The 22,206-nt window shown below is 44.2% G+C and overlaps 1 protein-coding gene across 1 annotated transcript in view; it reads right to left on the reverse strand.

The window, feature by feature from the left end:
* Positions 1–22,206, reverse strand: part of LOC108547296 (3-hydroxyacyl-CoA dehydrogenase type-2) — a 54,621-nt gene that overhangs the window by 25,705 nt on the left and 6,710 nt on the right. The gene's annotated exons all lie outside the window — the stretch shown is intronic.

A 22,206-nucleotide genomic window follows, 5' to 3' on the forward strand; every position in this document is an offset into this window, starting at 1 on the left:
CAGTTCTTACATGTTTGGCTTGGATTTTTAAACTTATTCGTTCTCGAGTAAAGAGGGTAGAACGAGTCAAAGTCTGCTTTTATAACGAGTACTCTTTTGTAATATCCATAATTAATTCATTTTTTCTGTTTGAAGGGGAGAACCGTTTACTCGCTCTTTTGTTCGACGTTGTCTTAGCAGATATCCACGAGGAACGACAGAAAAAGGACCTGGTTAAATATGCCTTGTTGAAGAATCCTCCGACAGGTGGAAAATTTCTTTAGAAAACCAATCTCGACGACGCTTAATAGCTAATTTTTCTCGTAGAATTGCTATTTACGCCCTGATGCCGAGATTGTGCTCCTCGACGAATTTACTTTGGTGTATTTACTTCTTTAACACCTCCGCTATGGAAATATCGAGCAGTGAAAATGAAGAAAACTAAGTCTCGAATGCTAATCAGAGACAAGTGCGACTTCGCGGAACCCGGGAGCACCGTGGATGTTGCGTTTTTGAAATTTATCAAATAAAGTTAAAGTCACGGTGAAACAGTATTTTGTTCTTTCGATATATGGCACCTTTGTACGCGCAATCCTGTAATGAATATTCTACGGTACACTCGACCGCATATAAACCGTTATTATTGTCGGCAGTTTATCATTGGTCTCAAGAGCTCAGAAGTCGTTGCTTAAAACTGTATTATACGGTACTTCATGGCGGTCGTAAAGCGTTTCTGTCGTCTCATGAAAGCATAGAATATTAAGCGCGAAGTAAACACATTCTATAGTTAGACGAGTAATGAAAAGTCGATCCCATGAAAGTAACTGGAAGATTTATTAATATTTCCCGCATCTGTAAATGTTACTCGATAACTGTCCATTCCAAGCATCTGTGCCATTAATTTAATAATCGAATAATAATTTCCAGTGTTAATTTAAAATCGTCATACGCTCGAAAAATTGAAACGATAATAATACTTCCCGTTATGTTACCTATCTCGAATTTAATTTCTTCGCTTATCGAATTTTGCTGTATTCCTAATTTCTATTTTCCAACCTGAACCAAAGGAAACTGGGATTAAACCCAGGACGAGATAGCCTACATATATTATGCGATAATCAGAACTGTATTTTAGCCAGAAGCCAACGATTTTTGAATTTAGATTAGAATTTTAACATCTACAAACGATCGTCCACGATCATGGTGAACGTTGATAGCGAGATCATGACTCGCAATATAGCGACTTTAATCGCGAAATTCAGACTCGACTGCATTGGATACATGGAACTTTCTAGATCAGTGTCTGCGAGACATTTCTGATCAAGATGCAGTTTCTCGAATCGAAGGCAATCACAGCATAGTTGCTGTATCAACGGCATTATTGCCGCAGAATATGATAAGCACGGTGGGTATCAGCTTGCGGGTAATGGTAATTACATAGAGAGCCTCGAGGCAGCAAGGAAGGTGGCAACAATACTCTGTGCTCCGGGTAACGCAGAACTATTAGCTCTGAATCTGATACCCATAATTATATCCCTCTCGGATCTTACTCTGCCTCTACTCGACAGTCATAATTGAAATCGCGACACGAAGAATACTATGAACGCGTCGCGACAAATTCTCATTCCACTTGTATATAAAAATAAAGGACATAAGCAGGTAAATCATATTTGGAAGTGTGGGAATGATCAAAAATTCGGAAGAACGAAAAGAAAATTAGAATGAACTAGAAACAGCGTATGACTGAACATCATTTGATTTCTGGTTATTTTTGAAGAAAATTGGTACTCCTTGAGACCAAATCCAAATTGCATATTCAATTTGTATTTTCAAGACAACTAACCTACAACTGTATATACAAATACTACACCTAGAAGATACGATACATTCAAAATATCGTTACAAACTAAAACACTGAAGCGAGAATTAGGTATGCAAAATTCGTTATTATAGAGAAAGAAACATTTTTGAGCAAACCTAAATCAAATTTCTCGCTTCGTGATATTTCAATTTTTCATTTCACGCGAGAGCAAGAATAGGGATATGACATTTCGCAGTTCATTCGACTCACTGTCCTTTGTAGTTTTCGCGAAGGGGACAAACATGGTGTACTAGGCGAAGGGACGCATGGAACTTTAGCAAAGTTCGGTCACGATAGACAACCGATTACATGGGTAGTAAGTTTTCCGTATCGGTCCAATTACTAGGGGAGAATTGCGGCAGAAGCCGAATCTGCCAGCTAAGAACATTTCCCCGTAACGCGATCCATATATCTTAATCCAGATTATTAATTAAATTTGCCGCATAAAGCTGTTTCGGCTGGCAAACTCGGGAATATATTACCCGGAATCAGTGAATTAATGTAGCCACCAGTAGGTTGAGTGCGCGCAAATATTTTGTCCATGCGGATCAGACCTGCGTGGCTGAAAATAAAACGTGGAACGAGATTTATTGCGAAAGTCGGCACGATATATTTCACTGAATTGACGTTATCTCTACGTCTCATTATACGTGTTAGTGGACACGTATTCTATAAATCAAATTTAATTCGATTTGACGAGTAACGATATTGTTGCTTGTTAAAAAGGCAGACTTATTGATAGACTGAATCGTTCCACCAGTTATATGTTAATGAACCGATTTTCCCTTTCATGGTAAACATTTTCTGCTTGTTGGCTTCTTCAGTGACAGAAACGATCATGACGACAATCAAGATAAATATCAACCTATCGATATTCTCCTTACTTTTTACCGATAACAAATCCGTCAAACATTTTGTCAAACGCGTTGGGATTTTTAAAAACAATAAGAGGAAGATACGAGGAAAATGATTTTTGAAGTCTAATTTCTGGGTAACGAGCGAACGTACTTTGATTACATGAAAAATATGACAGAGAGCAAAATGATAGAAAATTGACAGCGAAATTGACAACGAGAGATGTCATCGTACTTTCCCATTCCCTGTCTACTTCCAACGATTTGGCAAAATCTCTCCAATTACGAGCTAACTTCACCTTAAATTACGCTTGTAACACGAACTAGGGGGTTCTAAAATTTCAGCAGCACGTGTAGAACCGCGATGGAGAGTCGCGTCGTAACAGAAAACTGGCTAACAACGAGCATGAAGAGAATCCGTGACATCGGTGCTCGAATTCCATGCCGGTTTTCGCAAACTGACGTTCGTTTAATCGTCGACGAGCCATTCCCGATGGCGGATACGAGTCAATAGGAACGCGTCAGCCCGAACACGGGGGCGCATGACGAGGCATCGTGATCCGCGTTACAATTATCGCTGCAAAGAATCCGCGCGGAGATGCGAATAACGAGGTTGCATTGATACGTCGCCGCGATTTGGCTGGATCGCGCGCGTAATAAAATCCGCTCGCGCCGCGTGTTCCTCCATCGACCTACGATTTCACAGGGTTTTTCAAAGAGCCAGCTCGCGACCCGACCTCCATGCTTGTATACGTTGGCAGCGCGATCTCTTCAGCGGCGATTCAAAACGCGGAAATATTTATCCGCCCCCGGGCTGAACGTATGCACGCAGCCTGACGCGGCAGAGTCGACTGATAGGGCCAGCTTCTCGTACTTCGTCATCAGCGGCGAGTATATTTATTTTACCGTATGAATAGGATCGTTTGCTCGCGGATATAAATCGAATACTTGGAGAAAATAAAACGCGATATATAAGTCGAGCATTCAGCCAGACTGGCTTTTCCGCGATCATCGCCCGGGTCTATTGATTTCCCGGGCTTTAAGTATGCAAGCGCGAGGAATACGTGCAAATCGGATTCGGATATAGGGATGGTATCGAACGCTTATATCGGGAAGAAGGATTAATACTTGCTCGGGCATTTAGCACTGCGAGAGGTTCACCAGTTCCAGCGGTTTTTGTTTTATTTCTATTATACGGGAATAATTCTGAAGTCAGAGAATTTCGGGAATTGAAATTTTGGGGGATGGCGGGGGATGAATCGAGCGTCGGACTCGGGAACTGTGATGTGCGCGGTGCTATTGCGCGTTGCAGGCTTGCACGAGGTGGCGTAGAAAATGTTTGTCGAATTTTTTTTATCCGTATCGCCGATATTTTGCAAGCTCTAATAGGGATTGTTAAAATAATAATTAAAATAATAACGTATCGGTCGTAAGAAACTCGTAAGAAATTTTCTTGGCGGAGGGTTTAATTTATCGCGTTTTATTAATGTTCTGAAATGTGAGGAAGTTTATCAAATAAATGGGTTACTTGATTTAATACGTGATTAGATACCTTCGGATTATTTTACATAAATAATTCATAAGAGTGTCGAGATAAGGCACAAAATATAGAGACACATTATTGCACGGAAGACCTTATATACCTGCATCTCGAAGTACACGTAAAATTAAATTCTCAGCACCTCGTCATAAAGAACGCAGTGGCGTGTAAAAAGTCAGCGAAGTAACCGGAAATGGCTGAATAACCATGATTCTTCGTATTTATAGTTCAATCAAAGACAAAGTGCACACTCTATGGTCGCAGAGACGAGTGGATACCGCGTAATACGCGTTTAAACGAAGGTACGTCTGGTTCTGGTTACTTTTAGATCGAAAAGGGAGCTTATTAACTTACAATCGACGAAATCGAGAAATTTGAGACGAACCGGAACACGAACGCAAAGACTAAACGATGGCAACACCGATTCGAATCGAATTTTCTCTTAGGATCGCTTTGGACGAATGTTCCGGACGATAACAACTTTCATTTGACTAATTTTTTAATTGCCGCCACGAGAAAGCGGCTCAATCGGATTTAATCGAAAGGGTTTCTCATTAACTCGTAAGATCGATAATACCGCGCGTTTCACGAGCACCGGTCGAAAATAACTACAACGAGCAATTAAACGAAATTTCGGGGCGACTGATCAACGGCGGGGACCGAACGCTGGTGGCGAGCCCTTTGAATCTAGAGAATTTGATAAAATGATCAAAAGCACGGATGTCACCTGTAATTTGTCCTAGCAGAGTCATCGCACTTTCAACGCTCCTCGTCCACGCTGCGCCCTGAATCGACGACTTGAAATCAAATGAAAAAAATAAACGCGTCGATCCCTCTCGTTCGTTTCACCCTGTTAACTCGATCGTCTGCCAATTTCGACCGACTTTTCCTCTCTCGTCCGTGACAAGCAGCGTCGCGTCGTGCCTCGCCAACCGGCAACTTAACCTTTCCCTTTCATCCCCATCGGCGTACAGGCGACACACGCTCGCGAAACAAAAGTACCTGCCCGTGAACTTACCGCGACCGTTCATTCGGGTTCATCGGTCCCTGCGTTCTTTCACCTTCGACAAAGTACAGCGGCGACACACAAAGGGTGGCTATTACAATTAGTGGACATTATGGTGGGATGGGCAGCCAGCGTGCGCTGTACCAACACGAATGAACTGACCGACGGATCGGTACAGTCTATCATTGCGGAACAGAGTGTGCGGCTCTACCGAACCGTTCTCTCACCCTCTCTAACCAGTTTCGCAACCGAAATACTATCCCCACCGACCAGTTTCACCGGTTCCAACCCCACCACTGTTTCAAGCCCGCTTCTGGCTGGCGTTCCCCTGCACCACCCACCACCACCCACCACTGCCACACCATCGCCACCCCTTTGCCCCCGTCGTAATTACAAGCATTCATTTCACACTAAAAGCCGCTGGCGCTGTCCTGGTCCGTCCGAAACGAGCCCCGCGCGAGTCGCATTTTCGCTACGGATTGCCACTCGTCCGCTACCAACCACCCCTCCGACCTCACCCCTCTCCCCGCTGTCCAGCCCTTCCCACTACCACCGTAGACCCGGTCCCAGCCATCGTTCCAACGTTCTGCCGTTCAACCCTTTTCCAAATTTTCACGATTACAGGGCGGCCGGCTGCTAACGCCGATAGTTCTGACGCGAGCCCAGCTTCGGTTCACGTTCACGCGAAACGGACAAATTTTTCCTCCTGACCGATCGTCCGGTCACTCTTCCTCATCCGCTCGTTCCCGACGCGAAAATATCGATGACTCCGCTCCAAACACCGACCCGTTGATGGATGACGTGGATTTCCAAGTTAGCCGCGCGGTGAAAAACTGCCGCGCGACGACTCGCGCGGATACAGATGGCCGCGTTATGAATTTTTACCCGGCATTCATTTGTTGCCGATTTTCCAAACGTTCCATCACCTTCGTTCTAGACGGCGATGGTAAATTTCCATCGATCCCGGCATGAGAAACGATCGCTTGACTCGTTGAATTCTTTGTAATAATTCTGTCACGTTGCTGATGGTTAAAATAGAATATACGGCAAGCATTCGTACATTATGACGCGTTATGTCGAGAATAACACTTTGGAAATCATTTGAAGATCATTTGTACAGTACTTCGATGTTTTACATACGAATATCTGATTCGAGGGGTTGAAAATAATTCTTATCGAACCAACTAGCCCAAGAATTCCGCCAGCTTCTCCAGTCATACAGCTAAAACGAGTGATATTTTAAGGATCCGTTCAAATTTGGTGTTTTACAAATTTCGAAACTTTAATTCTAACTTGTTGGAAGCTGGTTCTTTTCCCACTGCGTGCACATCACTCTTCTAGTGCTTTCCGGTACAACTTGTCGCTGAGTTTTCGAAGGTCCCGTGAACGATGAATTCATTCTGCGTGTAGCGAATATTTCGGGTCGAAAAGAGAGATATAATACCCGTGAAATCCACAGTTATGCTCTCTACTCGCATATGCTCTTTTCCGCGCGCGTGCGCGTTAACCTATATGCACGCGTTGACGCGACAGAGAGCCGGATGGGAAGAAAGGGGATGAAAGAGGGGATATTGCGTGGAGGATGAGGAAGATAGACGGAAAGAGGAAACGAGAGGGAGCCATAGAGCACCGGGGGTGATGGTGGATGGTACCGTGGAACTCGGAAGTTTTTTATTCCCTAAATATCGGACCCAATCAGACACCCTCGGCTCTGTGCGCGCGCGAATATAAATGCCCTCCATCTCGTCTATATAATCATGGGAGTGTGAAATTAACCAGCCAATCCTGCAGCAACCGCAAAGCCCGCACACATCGTACACGGTCTCAGCCCTGACGGTCAACCCTGATTGGCTCTTTCAGAATTTTCTGCGGTGTCTGAATTTAAATGCAGAGGTGAAGAATGCACCGGTTGCTATTCTTCTGCCTGAGAAGCCTCCGACGTGATCCCTCGATGGGATAAACGCCACGCGGGCTTCATGTTTTTAAACCAAAGTGCTACTATATTCCGATAAAACGTGCGGTTTTATAAATTTCTCTTTAAGGTGATGGTACAATGGCACGCTGTTAGTTTTATGGTGTTATAGCTGAAGAGTGAACGACAGTGAAATTGTTGGACGTCGTTAACAATGGGAAATTAATATAGAGGAACTAATCGAATATTTTTAGTTGGCGGATGTGCTTGAATTTACATAAGAGGGAATAATTGCATAATCAAATGCCGAATATTTTGAGTATTTTGTTAAGTAAACCCGATATTTAAGAAGCACGTTAACAAACAAATTATCTGTCAAATAAGCAGAGTTTGCGTTGCGCTATAAATTGTCAAAGAGATAATGATTTTCTCGTTGCTTTAAATGACACAGCTTGTTTCGTAAAATTCACCACTCGTCTACGAAAATTTAATTAATACATTTCGTGGCATTTTTGAAACGGCAAAGATTCGTGCTTCATCGACGTGGCATTAACAAGTTTTGCATATATACGCTTTTCCTGGAATTCCCCCGATCATCCCTCTCTTAGATTTACCGACGACAGTACAAAATCCGCAACCATCACTATTTTTAATTACATTTGCATGGGATTTGCATATTTTCGTCTCGCGTTTGCGCCTTCTACGCAGGTTTCGCGTGGCAACGCAATTTTTTCCAAAAATCCTGTACACAAAAGGAAGCATATCGAGTCGGCAAGATCGCACCAGCCACCATAGGAAACGAGGGAATGGCGCGACATAAAGTACGTAGAAAATTTAATTACACGCGTAATCATATCCGAACTATTTAAAATTCGCATCGATATTTCGATCTCTGTCAGTCCTCGTTCCTTCATACCCTCATTTTCATTGTTAACAATCGACTTCGATATTTCCTATTCTACACCGATATTTTAAATAAGCCTACAGAGTGTTAAACCTTATAAATACTGCAAAGCGCGTACGAAAAAGATAACGATTTAAAATAAAGAGAACTGTCCTGCACGGCTTATTGCAAAATATAACGATCGGTAAAATAAACGCGTCGGATGAAGTATATTCGAATTAATTTAATAACTCCTACATACCACCACTCGCTGCCATTTTAAAACCTCTTCAAATCCGAACAAAGACCCCCCGCCGCGGAAGAAGCTACCGAAAGGAAAGAGCCTTTGAACGCCTAATAACGCGACCTGCTGCGAATCTAGAAGAAAGCTCGAGGAATGAACACTCGTAGAAAGCGGAAGAAAGAAAGCAAGGTCGGAAATCAGTTTCGCGCTAGGACGAAGAAGCGTGCCCTGGCTGTGCTCGCGGAACGGCAGAGATTAAACGAAACTGCCGTGCGGGGGGCAGTTTCTGTTTATCGTATCATATAAATACGGAATTAATTAAAACTGCTGAGTTAATTGAATTTTTATAACCTTTTGTAGCCGGTTCTCGTTCTACGTCGCGGCTCGACGGCGTAGGCGGCTGCGTGGCCGCGCACTGCGTTAACTGGGTAGTTACCGAGCCTCGACACCACCCCTATTCCGGTAAGTGTAATAGCGTCACGGAAATATTACCCTTTTGTGGAGAGAGGTACGCGTCGAGCGCTCTCCCGCCCCTTACAGTCCCCCTGCTGCAACAGTCTCCCTAGCCCCTCGCTCCGCCGGTGCTCCTCTCCCCTGATAAAATCGCCCGGAGGTATTTACGACGACGATGCACAATCTGCTCGCGAATAAACGGCCGTTGTGTACTTTTAACGAGGTAACCGAGCCGCGCCACGCTACTCGTACATACGTGGCTGCTACCGCTGCTGGCGGCTGTTGGGGGTCGAGGGTCGGGGGTGCAGCGCGCACGCTGCGACTATCATTACCGCTGTAACGCGCGAACCGCGATTTTTAAACTTATCGTTGCCGTTTTACGCGCTATCGATTCGACTTTTTAAGAGTTACGCACTGCGAATTACGGCGCGCGGTATGCGCCACGCGAGGATAGCGTGTTGCGAGGTAATAGAGCGGGAAAGCGTTCGCCGCCCGTGTTGCCTCAACGTTTAATTGCGATTTCATTGCACGAGTGGAGGTGTCATTGATAATACTGCTGGTAGATAAAGACGATATCGACGAGGATACTGTCGGAAATGCTGAGAGTATCTGAAAGGTGATTCCTCTTAGAAGGATAAAATTTGACGATAGATTAAAGTGTGTCGGATAATTGGTCGTATAGATTTGAAGAATGTACAATTTCATGTGGACCGTATTAAAAATTTGTAAAAATGAAGAAATGAAATTGGCGAAGAGATATTCCGTTTTAATATGACGGCTACGAGTGTCCCGACGTGTGGAATTAGATATTTAGTTACTTAACCTCTGACCCTACGATTTAAGATTCAACAGCGTGGTCTCAAACCGTAAACAGAACTGCCAAGCCTTCGAGCTATTCTACGCCTCGACAAATCTGCCTTAAGTTGTACCAATCGCACACGACTTACGTGGGGCACATCAACAAACCATGGGACACGTGGTGTTTACATTTGGCCCAGCCGATGTACCACGGGGCAAACTCGTGATAATCAGTTTCACGAGTCTCACACGTGGTTGTAGACCAAAAGATTAAAAGCTCAGTTAACGATAATTTATACTTTTATATTTTACATAATATAAAACGTGTATAAATTATCGAATTTATTATGAATAATAAATTAATATTGTTGATAACAAATTGCCTGAATCGGAAATTTACGACGAAAGTAAAAGAGTGAAGAAAATATCGACTATTATAGGGAATATTTTAATTATCAAGAAAATCGACAAAATTCGGAAATTTTCGGCTGATTTTTGTTTATGTCCTTTCTTCCTGTGTTCATTCTAGTCCTCCGCAATTACTTTGGAAAGAATCTTCACTGTGTTCACGATCGTTAACAGTTATTTCGTGTGCCACTTCAATCCCTGCTTTAAATCAGGGTTCGTGCTCGAGCACGCATCCATTTTCCAAGTAGCTCCGTTTCAAACGAGGATTCGTTTCTCGTGATGGCAGTCGGAGAACAAGAAACAGTGGGTGTACCTGTTGCCTGAGGGTCGAACCGGGTGGCTGGTTTGCTCTCGTGCTTTTGACAAAATGACTTCGCTCTCGCGAAGAAAGAGAGAGAGAGGGAGATAAGCAGGCAAAGAGAGAAACAGGGTGGAAAGAGAGAGACGAGGAACGAAACGTGGCTGCACGTAAGTAAACCTCGTAAGTAATCTCGCCGGCGGCGCGTCTTCGATTTGAATTACCCTTCTGTTATTTCTTCGGCCGTCGTCGAGCGTTATCAGAAATCCGCTCGCTCGTCGGATTAGCATGTCTGAGGTAGCGACCATCAATTTCAATATCCACTCGATAAATATTCCTTTGGAAGCCGACTTCTTTCCTCTGCACCGATCACCCATCCCCCTCGACCGATCCCCTCCATCCACGGGCCTCGAGATCCGTAGGATTCGATGGAGCAACGAGACGTACGGCCCGATAGACGGGTCGCAGACTGGCTTTAGATAATATCCTCCCCAATCTCTGCACACCGAGGCTCTGCAACGATATTTTGCTTGGAAAGTTCAGCCGGGGTAGCCATATAATGTCAGGAGAAAGGTACGCCCAGAGGCTAGACGCGAGCGAGGTGATCTGGAACCGTGCGGACTAAGGGGATTTCGCCACGCGAAGGTGTCAGGCTTTTGCGCGTTATTCTTGCGTTTGGTTAATTTCTCGGCTCGATCGCGAAGAATATCCAGCGGAGAAATGCTCTCAGTTGTCTTTCGCAATTTCTCATTCCAATTCCATTCCACGTTACATTAAAGTCAACCGTGAAACGCGTAACTGAATTTATAGCACGGGAATCGTTCAACTCTGAAATACCATGACGTACGTTACGTTCTTCTGCTATTCTTACATTTTAGTTGCGATCTTCTGCCAATAATTGCGTATTCCATAATCTTCGCCGCGTATCGTTCACCGGCATGCTTTAAACCCGGAATTATTTTATGGAATAATCGATTCGCTGTATTTTCACGTAAGAACTGCGACGAAGCTTGCAAAGGATAATTCAACGTAGATGTATTTAGATTAAAAATCTAGGAAGAAAATCAGAACTCGAAGAAAATAATTTTCATATTGACTAATTAAATCCACGTGCGATTACAGCGAGAAGAAACAGGCTGTTTCTCGATCTATCTGGGGGGAAAGGAGGAAAACAGTGGAAACGGAATATCGCCACAGTTTATTCGCCGGAGGCATCTCGGAGTCCACGGAGCAAGCAAAGCGTAGCATGAAATTTTTACTTCGTTACATCTTAATACTTGGTTTCTTCGCGGTGTATACCTTTCCCCATCCTAATTTCTATTTGGTCAAGCACCGTGCCGTTTCACGTTTCTCTTCGCGGTAACTCCGCGAGCATGAGCATAAGTAATGAAGAAATCTTCAAGACTTTCCCCGCAGACTGAAACCGTACTTTGACGAAGGAAAAAGAGGAACGAGACTTTGGCCAAGGGAACTGGGAGAAAGAAAAAAGGCAAAAGTGGAAAGAAAGAAAGAGAGAATGGGAAAAGGGGGCGGAGGAGCGGGGAGAAAGGGAAAAAAGGGACGGAAGATCAAGGTAATATTAATAAGTAGAAGGAAAAGTTGGTTTGATCAGCTAACCCGGACGAGTCCGGCACTAGACCACATCACAGAAGGGCTCGAAGCGCCGAAGCTATTAGCATAATTACAATACTTCTGTCTGGCCGATCCAACTTTCTGCTTATTTTAAGCTACAGCTCTGATATCTCTTCCGTGATGGGATTGCGGACGAATCCATTACGTTGATGCAATGTTAAAGGGCCAAATCATCGGGATGAATATGCTGTCAAGCCATCATTGATTCCAGAATTCTCGCGTCGGGTTGAATCGAACAACGCGTTTCCGATCTTTACAACCGTTCATCTGCGTAACGTGCAATCGCAACAAGTCATTTCGACATTCAACGCTGGAAACAATGGCTGACTCGTTCTTTGTACGATGTTTCAAGTAATTCGGTAATCGTTCGTTTCAACGATTTTGTCATTTAATTGTTGGTTATTCGTTTTTCGGGATATAACGTAACAGTCGTGTATTTGTTCCTTTTATCTGCGTTTATCGAATAACTAACGGATCGTGTGCTCCGACTACTTTTTCCCTTATAATTATTAACGGGATATAAAATCGATTTTCGAGGAAACGCAGAATTTGCCAACGTTGAAAAGATATCTTGTTATATTAACAGCGTTCGATAGTCTCTCTGTAATAACTCTTCCTGCAGTAGAATTTTAATAAAACATATGCCAATTTTACGATTTCATAAAAGCTCTAATTCAAATCGCAGTCGAATGCCTTCCTCTCTCTAATTTTTTAATTCAAATTTTTAAAAATTTTTAATCTTCTTTCAAAGTAAAATCATAAATATACGCATTGTCGGAGTCTCTTCGTATATCGACTACTGCGTTTGAAAAATTTCAAGTTTTCATTTCGAACTTGCGAATAAAAGTAATTACCGACTTTAATTCTCCGTATGACGTGCAATTTTAAAGCTTCGCGTACATCCTCGCACCCCCCACGATCTATTACGCATGATAAAGTGCCGTTTGGGATCACAAGGGTGCAAAGCTGAATCAGCTATGGTCAACGAACCGAAACACCCTTCGCAACTTCTACCTCGTTTATGTTCTAGCCAAGAATAAATCTCATTCGCGACGGTGTACGTAGACTCTTACTCCTTCGACAGAAAATGATTGCATAGTGCAACTGCAACATTCGATATTTCTTCGATTACCAGCTTCTCTCGATACCTTAATCCCTTTAACCTTTCGTACAAATCACTTCTATATCGCAGACCTGGTTCGATAAATCGCAGAGCTTTCACGTACGTAATTGATAGAAAACACGAAGAATAAAAATGACACGTGTAGTAATTGTGTTAGCAGTCGGAATAATCGATAGGTTACGTGTGTAATACATATTTGTTTCAACTGCTTATTTAACAATTCTCCGTTAAATGCAGCTTTTGCAGCAGCTCTCTGTAAACAAGCAGAATTTTTGTACGCACATATTCCTCGTCACGTGTTTTCGCATTATTTTTCGAAGGTTATCAAACGACTCTTGACGAGTGTTCCTCCTTCTCCATTCTATGACACGATAGCGAATGTTTTACAAAAGCCACAGAAACACGTGGCAGGTGTAGTGGAAACGCAGCGCGTCGGTTCCACGATCGGTGTCATTTGCCTAGGAAATTACGCTCTTCTGTCACACTGACTAATCTACTTCGTTACACACGACAACGTAACTCTGTCACCGGTACCGCAACTCGCTCCGCTTTTCGCTTCTATCCGCTCGGCGACCAGCTTCGTTTAACTCGTTTCCCTCTTTCCAGCCATCGGTTCTTTGTATCCGACGATCCAGCTATCGTATCGCAGAGGCATTCTTCTTCTCCCAACTTTGCCCATCCTTACGTCTCTGCGAACCGCGTAAGAGGAAAGGTATTTCGGTAAGAGAGCGATCCTTCGTGGAAAGAAAGTAGCGAGTTTTCCACGGATTTTCCATCCAAGCGATGGAAAATTTCCCTCCGCTGGACGAAAATGGAAAGACGAAACGTTATTTGCAGCGAACGTGGGTAGGCTAGAAAGGGGGAATCTGCGTTGAATTTCACGTCTCATCGGCAATTTGATCCGATCGACGATTAATCTTCCGCGAGGGGTTACGATTTCTATTATATCGTGGCCCCGGTGAATCCATTGATAATGTTGTCAGGCCCGCAGACTATCGTTCATTTCACCGCGGTGTCGACGACCTTCCATTACCGCGCAACGACACGAAGATTGCGATAACGTTCTGTCAAACAACGTTGCTCGATTTTACGGACGTCGGTCCATCATCCAGGATGACGACGAAAGCGTGCAATATTGATTTATTAATTACGCCCGATCGAATTAGGGATGCTGACAGCGTCTCGGTTAAGGAAGAAACTCGTTCGAAATTCCCAATTCTTCGAGCTGCGTAACAATTTTCGAGTTACGTTTCGAGACCAAAATTGCATAATTGCATCTAGAAATTTTGTATACAGGTCTGTAGCGACCATCGTTCTCGCCCTCGCCACTAGATGGATTCCGCCTTCAAGGATTCGGAAAACTCCCAGTTCCTATATATATAACTTCCCGTCTTTCCAATGGTATCCCCAGTGTCTAAGGGCCTGCTAAGCAAGCCTTACTGATGAGTCCGCTAGCAGGCCCAGGACGAAACGCATCCCTTCCTTTTCCTAACGTCCCTTCTAGCAACACCAATCGCGAGGATACCTACGACCAGCAGACATCAAATGATGGCGGGGGGAGGACCCCCACAGGTCGTATAAATTACTTAAACTCGTTTCATAAATGGTACTAATGGTACTAACGAACTAACTGACTTTTACAGTCAAACTGATCGCCACGTGTACCATAACTAGCGTATGGTTTGATAACTACTCCAAAACAAGTTAATTACTTATCGATTGATGATGCAATGACATATTGCGTGATAATATATCAATTGTGGTATTTTATTCATTACCCATCGTTTAATGGAATAAATGGGACAATAAAGAGAGTGCAAAGATTTCGTTCGGAACCGAATTCGACGATAAATTCATCGAACTGGAGGTAAATTAAAGGAAAATACATCTTATTGGGAAGGAGAACAAGGTGTGAACGGTTTCAACTAAGGTTAAAAGAAAGAGACGAAAAAGATGGGACGAGGTTACTTACACGTTGGTCTAAACTGGCGCTGTCTGATCCTACGGGTCTGGACAGCGAGTGGTCGGAAACGATTACATGTGATTTAAGGAGCTCTCCAGTCTTGGACCTCCAGGTTGGTCGAACCACTGCATCTAGCTTGCTCCAGACCCTAGTCTGTTTTATCTACCAAGTGCAGCAGTCGTCTCCACTTACACACTCCTTGGCCTCTGTTCTTTCCGACATAAACCTTCGATTACTTACTTGCATCTCAATGCAAAATAAACCTTCCCGATCGTCCATCCACGATATTACCTTAGACACTAAAATTCTGATTATTCGTCGCTACGTTTAACGATATAATCCCTTTTACGTGAACGATTGCTTCCTGATCGCCACTTCATCTTTTATTTTGCGCGGCATTTATGACAATAAACTTATCGTCGATGCATTTGTATTGCATAAAAGCTGAGTATCTTCATTTGCAAGAAACTCTTCGATAATTGGCTATATAGCACGAAAAAAATAATAAAATTAATTATCCATTCATTGCGTACCGTTATTTTAATAAATTATAAATTTATTTTTATTAAATATACAGAATTAACGAATCCCATCGATTTCAATTAATACGAAGAATGTACCTTTCGAATGACTTAACGCGAATTTAATCGTGATATGGCCTCCGTTTCGGAATTAATTACACCTAACGTTAATCGATTCCGATACACCGACCACCGCTAAACTCTTTCATCTTCGATTTCACCATCCCTCGTCTAGCATCAGAATTCTAACACGAAACGAAAATACGATGCTCGACCGACAAACGAAACCGGTATGTACCAAACGATAAATAAAACTAAAACGAATATCGACCCAATCACGAAGAAAAATACAGGAGGCATGGAGGCCTGTGTTCACGGTACACGAAGAAACACGCGAGCTACTGTTATACAAAGTCAGTTATTAGCGAATGCTGCCGCCATGTCAAAGTCACTCGAGCGATTGATGGAGCAGGCACAGACGCTACGGTGTCCTTCGAGCAGGGCTAGGTTGAAGCAGGTTGCAGCCTCTCGAGACAAGTGGCATCATCGACATGGTAACGGCCTGGTAACTGCCTCGTAAGCTATCTAACGGAGCACTACCGACTCGAGCGACCGATTTTCTCGTGGTGATTCGAGCCTTGGCTGAATGACCTCTTCATCAAGGATCACACGTCTGAATCCTCCGAGGTGGACCATAGATCGTCCACTTGATCGAACCTCGTGGAAATTCACGAGGACTATAGAACCTGTACAGCGTGTGCAAACGCGCGGGCACTCGATCGATTTCAATCTGGATTTCAAGATAAGCTCGATCACCGTTTCTTCGATTCGCGCTCGAGTGGCCAAGATCGTTGGTCGCTGCTGGTCGCGAATTTTTTCCCAGCCGATAGGATTACAAGCCGCTAGGCGGCTTCGCCTAATTGGACTTTAGGCTTTCGTCTATAGTCCGTAGGCGGATAATCGACACGATCGTGGTTACGGTTGTTACCGCTTTTGACGATGATAGCGATACAACGTTCGGCAACGATTGATCGGTCGAGATCGCCTCTACGTTTCCCCGCTAATGCTATTCTCTTGTTTCTCTTCCGCACGGATGAAGGGTGTATTGTGGCTCAAGCTATCTCATTACGGGGCCACTGTTTGGTCTCGGTTAGAGGAGGACGGCCTCCTAGCTAAATGGATCACTCGCGACTCCGATTAATTTGCATTTCTAACTCGAGCCTCGATCGTTCTTCCCGATCGGTAATTTCTTCTTTGTTATCCGTTATCGTCATTCTTCCCGTCCAATTCATTATTTATAAGGTCTCGGATTTCCCGGCAGATCCGTTGGAAAAATTTATCGGCTTCCCCACCACCAGTGGCAACGTTCCTCGGAACGGAGGCTCCAAGACGCCTCGAATTCTCCAGTTTATTCCAATGTCGTTCTTCTCTGTTATATATCGTACGATTATGTACATAAACGCCATTTTCTTCGCAGTACGCGGCCATATCGGTAGCTGGTAACCGGAGCGTGAAAGGGGTGCCAGGTGACGTACTGCCCACGACTGCATCGACGATAAATTATCCTGTGCAATCAATTACAATTCAAAGAACTGTACTAATACGGAGCAATTGGGTTTCACGATGCGGTCTGACGCAATTACCAACAATCTACCGTGTTTGCCGCACGGGATATTCGACTCTCCAGGAGAGTTTCGTCCGGAGACACAATAGGGCTGCGTAAGAACTCGTTAGAACGTATCGACGATAGCGTACTTTGGTCGTGCTTGTTCCGTACACTCTCCAGTTAGCAGGGTGACAATGGAAGGACAACATGGAGAGACAGCCAACCGGCAACTCTCGGCGGTGTATCCGAAATCGTAGGGCTTCCTCTCGATGGATACCACGGTTGTCGAAAAGAAAATTGGCTGGTCGTCGCGATCGTGTCTGGCCATTAGGCTGACAACGTCGTTGAATCGGTGTCAGAAGCATCCGATATCGTTTGAATAGGTTTATTTAACGTAGAACCGGGAAATCGGGGATATTTCTGCCGCCAGAAGAATCGTTTCCCCCATTGAATGGAAAATATACCAGCCGGCATTTTGTCGAGCACAATGTCGGGCCTTACGATCGTTCAATATTTTCCGTCAACAAACTGCACGCGTTCATCTCGTTATAAAGTCTGTTTGATTGGCAAACATTGCAGCGCCGATGCATGCGGCCTGCATCGCGTGGCCGGTTGCGCCACGAGGGTGGGGTATGCGCGCCGGAAACCGTTTCAACCCTCTGTAGCACTTGATTGCGGAATCGGTTCTGCTAAAACGAATAATCTTACAATTTCACGCCAGTCAGACATCAGCCTGGCAATCCTGCGCGAAAACCTTCGTCGCTGATTCAATTTCCATTGCAAAAGTCATGCGTTAATGATTCAACTGACTGCGCTTTTACCTTGCAATCATCTCTGCCGTACGTTTATCAGCCTTTGAAGTCTCCTCGCGTCTTTGAAGTCAATGATCAGTCGTCGATCACTGAAGAGGTACATAATTGGCTCGCAGAAATCTTGGAAAAATTTTAAATATATCCAATATAATCCTAGCTATCGTCGCAGATAAATATCGAGCTTTATAATTCCAAATGCACACATCTACCAGGCATCTTTGATCGTTTCTTTCTTCTTATTCATTGTTAACAGCATGACGCTTAAATACTGAAGAGCAATCGTAAGAGAATAAGTTGGAGTTGCTAGTTGACAGTGGGCGATGGAGTTGGGCAGATGATGGTTATACAGAGATATACTTTAAACTTGGTTTAACGATTCAAAAAGTCACGAACACGTTGAAAAACGTTTATCACGATCTCCGCACACGTTGGAGCTCGCGTTAATTTGAGAGACGTCTTCAAGGTCGCAAAGACGTTGAACGCGTCGCGAAGAAGTTGTCGCTTTATGGACCCGCTGCGAGGTTTGCTCGAGAAGATAATGGGTCCCTCTCGTACGCGTTGAATCATCTCGAGCGCCATCAGACCCGTCTGCAATCTCGACACTTTGCATCTGTGCCCAATATTCCGACGGCGGAGGGTGGCCACAGTCATGGCAGTCTTATGTCTGCGACCGCGACGACAGCTCACCTACGCGGGCCACGATGACAAACGCTGGCATCTAAACAAAGGGTCTCTGGATATACGCGCCGCAGACACGCAATTTCCGTGGCATGTAAATCGCGCGAAATGAATTTCTGCCAATCACGCACGTGCGTCAACGGCGCGATCATTGCTAACCAGACTGTTTGCCGGGGTATCGCTCACTCGAAAAAAATGCAAGCTCTCCGGGTGAAATTCGGTAAACGTCACCGAACACGCATCGGAGACAACGTAAATAATTCAGCGCGTGCAATGTTGTAATATTCTGACAATGTTCTGGAAAATCTAACCGACTACATAGATCACTGGATATCGGTGTTACGTAAAATTCCGTTTCGTAGCTCCGCGTGAAACGGGTTGGATACATATTTGACAGCTTAATTATCTTTCATCTGGGATGTGACACACACGGAATTCTGGATTATGCGAAGAAATTTAGCTGCGTTTTCAAGTATCGAGAAAAATTAATCCCTCCGTAAAGTGCACTGACAATGAAATTTAGAAATCGACAGGTTCCATGCGTTTCTAAATTTGAAACAGTTCGTCATTTCCATTGCTTCGATTCTACCGTAATTAAAAGAATGAAAAGCATGAAAAATACGAATTTTCGTAGAAAAAAAATTCGAATAAAATAAGCTGCGTGCTTACTATTAGCTTTACTTGCAATTATCACGAGAAGTACACACTTGGGTACACCGGCCATTTCGTTGCTACGTGTCAGCAAGCTTTCTCTCGAACAAAGTCTTCTTACAATGGCCGCGTAGGACACAGACTGCTAGGGGGTAACATGGGGTTATCAAGACTGTTTTTTTCCGCGCATTCATCCGAGCTGTCGATTCGAGTCGCACGATTCGCACATGCCTGCTCGATGGCCCGACCCGTCGATGCTTCCGTGCCCGGTGATTGATGTTCGCCGTCGTTCCACAGACACGACTACATAAATCAAAAGGCGCCCTTACTCGCGGGAACCCTTTTCTTGTCGCTCGCTTCCCTTTCCTACTCTTTTTACTTCGCTCCACTCGGTAAGGCGGCTGGATGCGTTATCAAATCCGCCGATGACAGACGAGAACGTATTAAATACCGAACAGGACGAGCATCGATTGTCGTCGTCGATGCTAGATGTCGGATGAAAAGGGTGCGAAGTAAACGAACGAGCACGTGCATCATCCCCGAGGCCCCTCGCGATTCAGACATGTTTCGCGATCGAGCCTCTCTTTCTTCCCCTGCCCCTTTCCCTCCCCAATTATGCATCCCTGGGCGCTTGTTCTCCGAGCATTATCCGCTTTTGCGAGGGTACCCGCATGCCTGCTGCTGACAGTTTCGTCGCGGAAGCTGTAATTTTGAAAGGTAAGGCATAGGGCAAGAATAAGTCGCGCTTAGCTCCGAATAAACGAGCGTTCTTTTATCGCGAGAGCAGCGAAGGAAATTGTTTGACTTTGTTTCAAAGGAACAAACAATTGTTCAAACAATTGTTTCCTCAATTTGTAGGAATTTTCATATGGACCGAATGGTTACAACGATGACCCGGTGCCCTGTTTGTCTTTTATTGCGAGAAGCACATTGAGGATTCTTCTTAATTCTCATACTCCTCGAATGAAAGTGCCTACCTTCGAAGAGATGTGTCGAATGTACTAATTAGAAGATTTAGAAACTAATTTCTGCTTGGTAATAGACTTCGGAGACCTATGCGAGAAGCTACAAATTCGAATATTATACGTTGCACGTTGTTACAATTGTGGAAAAATGAATTGCATTTGAGACAATTTGGATAATAATAGTATACGCCGATGAAAAGACAAAGTAACAATTAATCACTCGCGATTGTAATAAATGTACACGCTACAAGTGACGCAGCTGTTGCAACTGCTCCTCATTGTAGCTCATGCAAGGGATGCTAAGGTACAAAAGGGAAGATTCATCCGCTTCTCGCAACTCTTACTGCTTTCTACCCTCTTTTTACGTCTACATGGTATTCCTTGTCAAAAATGATGTATCGACAGGAACTGTAGCTACGTACAATAATAAATAGACGTACGGAATAAATGTACACGATTGAAACGGGTTGTGAGTGATTGAAATCTTGTACTACTAATGGCCTGTACACAGGTGGCACTCTATTTGCCGTAAAATTGCGTGTTCGAGCAATAATAAAATCACGTATTCAGCTTTAATTTGACCAGCGAATTCTCTCTACAGTGGTGAGATTTCTCTCGACCTAAGTTCTCAAGTTCGCAGGGTTTGGAATCATTTCGAAAAATTTCAAATCATTTCAATTACGTTTACACTATTGAAACTTTCGTACAGATTCTATACAACGTAGACAGACGTCTTATTCCACGCCATGTTGCTCTTGCGTAGAAATAAATTTTACATCAAATCGATTTCGTTTTATCATCTATCGATTTCGGTTATACATTCGTAGTACGAGGAAGTTTTCACAAGAGTGGTTGCACTGCACAGCAGAGTAACCTGCGAAAACGTGTTTTGCGGTATTCATAGAAACCTCAAGCGTAATTGACACTAAATTTTTCACTCGGACAGTCATCGGTGACGTTTCGTGGATGCTGCGAATAGGTGACGGTAGTACCCAGAAAACGTTTCATGGGTGACAGTACTACCGAAAGGGTTAAAACATTTGCTACGAGACAAAAAGAAACACCAAACGATGAACGATACTGTCCCAAAAATCACAAATCAAACCCTACCCTGCATGGTATCCTCCTCTCATGACCAATCCGACTCGTATTTGTTACCCTTAAACGTGGCTGAAGATCACTGCAGCCCTTCACTTGGCTCCACATCTGCACGCAGTTCTGAGACAAAGGAAAGACTATAAAGCCTTCTGCAAACGCGACACCCAGCGAGATCGTTTTTGAATATTAAGCGTTATTACGGGATCAGAGGTAGGGTGCCTCGGGATCATCGATCGCGACGGCAGGGACACGAATGGCAGAGTCGAAAAGCAGGAGAGCTTTTACACGAATTGGCTGAATTCCAAGGACCAAGTCGGCAGAAGGAGGCCCTTCTTTCTTTGTCCTTGCTAGCTTCCTTTCATCTCTGACCGGGATCTCTTTTAGCGAGTCGAAGATCTGAGGAATAGTTGAGAATTTAGCCGATAGTTGGACGCGGCATTTCATTCCGCTGCAAATTCCGCGTAACATATAAGCGACCGAAATCGCGGCGGTTCAGACGAAATCTTTGCCACGGGAATCAAACGCAACGAACATTCGGGGAATTCTTCTAAGCGCGACACGCACTGGCACAACGGTGCTCGCGGCAGGGTGCAGCCCTGGATTTTGTTTACGAACGGTGCACGTCGAGCGTCGAACGCGAAACATCGTCTACGTTTACGAATCGGTGGATCTCTGAAAGGAAAACTTTCGAAGCAGGATGCCGCGTGTTCATTTCCTCGCGAAAATTCCGCCGCTATAGTCCCCTCAAAGATTTCGCCTCTGCGTCGATGCCGCCGCTCGAAAATTCCTTTCCAACTCCCGGCGAAGAATTTAAATTGGAAGTCATATCGTATTCATGATATTCCACGGATTACGGCGCGATAGGGACATGGTACTTATGAACGGCGATTTTTTGACATCGTACGGTGTGATCGGGATACC

The sequence above is a fragment of the Eufriesea mexicana genome, unplaced genomic scaffold, assembly GCF_001483705.2.
Source record: "Eufriesea mexicana isolate 0111107269 unplaced genomic scaffold, ASM148370v2 scaffold4744748218, whole genome shotgun sequence".
NCBI classification, from domain to species: Eukaryota; Metazoa; Arthropoda; class Insecta; order Hymenoptera; family Apidae; genus Eufriesea; species Eufriesea mexicana.